The sequence below is a fragment of the Mycetomoellerius zeteki genome, unplaced genomic scaffold (assembly GCF_001594055.1).
Source record: "Mycetomoellerius zeteki isolate Tzet28-1 unplaced genomic scaffold, Tzet1.0 scaffold19, whole genome shotgun sequence".
Classification (NCBI taxonomy): domain Eukaryota; kingdom Metazoa; phylum Arthropoda; class Insecta; order Hymenoptera; family Formicidae; genus Mycetomoellerius; species Mycetomoellerius zeteki.
The window spans coordinates 1,172,781-1,178,780 of record NW_017256854.1 but is presented as its reverse complement, the minus strand read 5'-3'; positions in this window follow the sequence as shown (position 1 = coordinate 1,178,780).

The window sequence follows — 6,000 nt, the reverse complement described above, 5'->3', positions numbered from 1 at the left end:
GTAAACTAATTAGTAGCGCAATACTATAGATACACAACCACAATCGATGTTAATAGATCAATCATGTATCGAATCGAACTCGCTATAAAAAGACTCTTATTTAGGACGCCTTCACGACTGTTTCTTTACGAAACAATTAACGTGTTAAAGCAACTGCGAATAAACACTTGAATTATTTTATTTGATATATTAAGATCTTTAATATTACATTACATTAGTAATTATTATAGGCACACGCGCATGAATAATGTTACTATTCATATAAAATTTTATTTAAAGTGTATATATATATATATATATATATATAGACATAATAGAATCAAAATTTAAATAATAGGGCTCTCGAAATTAAAAAAATATTAATAATAATAACGTAAAATAATAATAATAATAACGTATACGGGCAATGAGAGCGTTAATACAGCGCCGAAATTGGTGCGCTAATTATATAACAAAAATTCGAATGATATTCACATAATATATTGATCTACTACGAGTGTCGATACAATTTTTTTGAACGTTTCGGTTTTTCTTCAAACCATCTTCAGTAAATTGTGAATAATTTTCATCGATGTGTTAATAACATATAGTCCGCAAATGTTGGAAAAATATTCTACGTGAGACCGAGGATGAGCATATCTCTACTGTATGGATGGGAATTGCCATAAATTGTCTTTTCGTTGTTAAGCCAAATGACTGACCTCTGTCCCCATAGAGCACAATCGATTATTCCAAGCGTAACACGTCAATTTATAAAAAGAAGAATACAAAAGAATTAAAGATATTTTTATAAAAAGTATAAAACATAAAAGAATAAAAATTATTAAATGTATTATTCAGATAGAAGTCAGACAAATAACCGTAATTAATTTTTTAAAATATATATAATTAATATTAGTTACTCGACTTCTGTATTCAGAGGTGACATAATCTAGGGAGGAATTTGTAGCATATCTTTGATCTCAGATGTTATCTTTGCATGACGTAGATGATAATTATATCGAATCGGTTCCCCCCGCACCTACATAGTGAACTATTCGTGAACATGAAAGCAGTTATACATTGCATCGTATCGAACATATAGTGGTTTAACATTGCATCCTTTTAGAGAATTGTAGTGGATTACTGACAGCTCATACGTGAAAAAAATTATCTGGCAACTACCTTTAACCTCGATATATACGTTAATGTCTAACAGCCAATCAGATAAAGCTTTGACGTTAAATCGAACTACTGATCTTACAGCTAAAAATAATTCTAAGATATCGCTTCATTATCATAATAAACTCATTGCAGATCACTAACTTTAGAATAGTTAAAAGCGTTCGTTTCCATCGATCATTTGATTTTATCGGTTTATAAACGTATATGTGTATTTGGGAATTTTCAAAATAATTTTCTTAATATTTTTCTTATTTTATTTATTAAATTTTACAGCTTTGTTTTTTGTATTGAAATATATTATTTTCTTAAGAAATCAAACTTATCAAATTCATGAAAAAATAGAAATAATTGAAGGAATTGTGTAAATTCATATCTAGTTATACATCTTAATCAAAATTAAGATATTAAAAAAAAGGTAAATAGTTTTATTTAGTTTTAAATATAATAACAATAATTTTGACAAAACATTTCGCACAGTAATTACACTATATATATATTAAAAGATATTTTTTAAATATGTATTTGAAAAATATATACATGCATTATTTTAACAATAAAATCATAGAAACATTTTGTGAATTAAAATCTTCATATAAGTAAATTTCTTTTAAATCAATCATTGATTACATATTTTTAAAGTGAAATTAATGTTTCCTTATAATTCTTATAAATTTTATGCAGTATAAAGAACATTGTTCTAAAATATGTATTCTTTTTATAATCACACAATACCGTAACTTATCATATACGTTCTCAGAACCTGACATTGACTTTGGGTTGCAAGCCAAATTTAGATTAGCTCAAAGCGAACTGAGATTCCGAACATATTCATTAGCTAACCTCATACAGTGTTTGAAATACAAATCTATATTGCAAAAAGATATTTAAGTTTGGTAATACGTATGGTAAAAAAAATTATGATAATATGAAATAATTATTTATTTTTCTTTTTAATTTTATATCATTTTGATTTGCAACAAATTCTTTTAAAATAATTATTCTAAAATAATTTTTTGTAGTATAATATTTAGAAAAAATTTTTAATTTGTGAGTGAAACAGATAATTTTATAACGTTTCGTGCATGTTAAATCGTCAGAATTATTCTCGTTCAAGTCTGTTACCAGCGATAATCATCATGATATGAATATACGGAAGCGGTGATAAGGGCACTGATTCAACTTCCCGGTTCGTGTTGAAGCCTTTTTTTTAGCTTCGAAGAATTCAATTGCGATAATATCGGTTTGACGCCAAAGATAGAACTCGTATCACTCTAAAAGCTCGACGACGAACTCTTCGAGTTCTTGCTAGTTACGCGAGTTAGGTTACACGCTGATGGCAAATGGTACTATGTATTCATTTTCCTTCAAGCTTTACGAGATCGTGGGTATCATGTTCTACTTTGTAAACTCAGTAGCGTCACTTGAAAGTCCTTTCAACAGCACTGTAGCTAGACTTCTGTGATTCACGATTACGATTCGCTTACTTCTTCTCAGCATTACTAGATATCGTCGCACCGTAACAAACATAAGAGCGGCGCTTTTATGAAATGCTAATATTAGGGAACTATGAATATACGGTGATAATTATGCTCTTACTTTGGTCAGTCAGGATTATGATTTCAATGGCGATGTAGTTAAACAAATTAACGACGAGAAGCTAATATTATTCAACAAACAAATTGTGTAACTCGGTGTTTGCTGTAGATTCTGCAGGAGAAAGAAATCTTTGACTTTGTTGATATCACATCGATCTTTCTAGATTAGTTACACGCATGGACGAGCCAAATTAAAGATACATCGTATGAATCTGATAAAGTGATTGGAACTATATTCGACTATTTTCCACTTCTCTTGCTGTCACTTTTTCTAAATCGAATTATTCGAGCATATAGAACACTTAATAATTTTACATCATTTTCATTCAATATTCAGTGATTTCTCTCAATAACAGAGATGTAATATTGAGAGTCGCTTGGTCTATCATTTTATTGTTGTAATTTAATTCCGACGAGAATGAAGTAACCAATTACACAGTAAGGTAATCGATAGAAGCTTTTGACATGCAAGAAAATTGTTATTCAATTATTCCACGTAGAAAAACCGATTTTATTTAAGTAACTAAAAATTTAACTGGATTCAGATATAAAAATAATTTTATTGAATCATTAAATAATTACATACGTAGGAAACTTAAATATGATGAGTAATGTTGCTTACATAAAAAAAGTTTTGACATCCTAGCCAGTTAAAACATTCTACATAATTATTTTGATGGTACAACAGAATTATTTTGATCTGTATTTAGTTAGATTTTTGGATAATTTTCGTTTCTTTTTCAAAGCAAAGTTATGAAACATTTTTTTGACATGGTGTTTATATATTATAAACACCATTACTCTGTGATGCTGTTCCACCATTACATTCTGTGAATATTCTGTGGCATCAAATCTGGAATCTGTATTCGACATTGATTAATGTTATCTCATGTACTTGTCGATACGTTGCTCGTATTGATTACCGATACAACGTTAATAAAGATGAACTTGAATAAATTATAGCACCGCGTGTTCCAGTTAAATCGCATAATACACATATATCATACATGTAAAAATACCCATGTTTTAATTCTGTATATTTTCGTATTTCGTACGACAGCTTGTTAAAAGAAGAGAAATTCAATGAATGAAGGTGAAAGGTAAAACTAAATAAACAGGAAAAAAGATATCTCTGCTTATATCATTTTTATTCATTTGAAAGTTTCACATATACACGTTAATCATTAACGACATAATAAACAATGACATATAGACATTAGAATTTGAGTAGCGAGTCGCGAGTCGATAAGGGAGAAATGTCTCATAATACATACATATCACGTAATAGTTATAATGACCATATATATTTAACATTATGTATAGACAGACGATATACAGACGAAGTTCATGTACGTGTGTGTGTGTGTGTCATATAGTAACCATATATATAACATCGATATAACATTAGGCATAATTTAATCTCGTGTACGTGTATTTGTTTATGCGTGTACAAGTATACGTATCCCTGCCTAAGAGTATTTTACGCGGAAAGACGTAGACGTGTGTACATTGATTCAAGAACTAATCTCTTTTTATATATCTATTCCACATGGACTTTTAATCTCATAGATACGCAAGAATTGCTCCTCCTTTATCTATATAGAAGACAATGAAGAGAAAGAGAGATGAAATGCTCGTAAGAGCACATAAGACTAACGTGTCATGTTTCGTCTATGTAAATAGCGTCTGTAATGTGTTTATGCCGTATACATGTGTGTGTGTGTGTATGTGTATATATATATATATATATATTGGTACATGTTAACACAGATATGAGGTTTCTGGAGTCGTGCGAAGAAGCGACGTGTGAGCGAGAGCACCGAGATTACAATACAAAGATACATCCTTCGATCAATAGTTAAGCTCCGTTTATAGTTCTTACGCGCGGGGGAGTCCAATGTAGGATAATATTATTTCGTTTACACGTTCCGCTGACGCACACACATGCGTTTATATATATATATATATGTTTATATCATCGTGCTTGCGCACGTACGTGTTTACGCGTCTTCAGGGTATCGCGCGCTTTTAAATGAAGTAAGTATGGCAGGCCGGTCGTGTGCCCGTCGGGCGTGCCGGCAACGATCCGACCACATTGTAAGACGCTGTACAAAAATATCCGCTTATAATAATTAGTAATAATAAACGGCGCGCCCGACGAGTCTAGCGACGCTTCCCACCGATATGTCTTGACATGGTTCTACGGGCTTAATGTCTGGCGATCTGTAGTCCTTCCGGCTGCTGCGGTCGCTGATAAGTACTTCTGTTTGCTATGCAATACCTGTGAAATGTTAGAAGTTTGGAAAACGATTCTGTCTCTCGATTTTGTTCGATTATTGTTCAAGTAGAAATATAGAGGGTGTAGACAATTCTATATGCATTATATGCGTACAATGCTTTTTTATGTACGGCATCAGAGCATCTTAACAGCGTATGCCGCTCTAACAATCAGCAGAAAAGATTAGAGTCGCGCAAACTCCCGTTTTCGCTTTCGTTTTTAAAACTTGTCTAAAGATATGTCCTAACGTCCGAGACGGAAGTTCTTTAATGAAGCAAACTTTCATATATAACCAAATAAACAGTTCGGATCTGGAAAACTTTTGCCTCGATTTTGCTCTTTTTTAGAAGTTAGATAGTAAAAAAATAAAATTTAGAAATAGAAGTAAGTAGAATAAAAATAAGAAAGATAGAATAATGTGAAAAATTTTCAGGAAAATGATTGAAACACGAAATACATAAAATAATTTAAAATAGCTCTTTTTGTTACATTTCTCGAATGCGTTTTTCTATAATAGCAAAATATATTTCGAACTTCTGACTCAGATAATTATGCTATTTCGCTAATTTTACTTTCATATCTATCAACTTTTTTATAACTCATTGCCGTTCACACATTGCCGTTTTTTTTTCTTTAATAATTATTATAAATGTATATAGATTTTAAAGTTATTTGCAAATATTCTCATGAAATTATTCGCATGAAATTATTCGCATGTAATTATAAAAAGGAGAAAATTAGTAAATGTTAGATATGCCTCGTACGAATCCTAAGCTAAATGTAGGGCCTGCAGAGAATCGCATTCGGCGTATCGTTAATTTTTATTATCTAAATATGAAAATTAAATTTAACGTAGTAATTACGCGAATGTATTATTTATTTTTAGATCTCATGTCAAAATAAAAATTGTACAACTGATAATAAAACATAGCATATAATATAATTAAAATCATGAAGATTTTT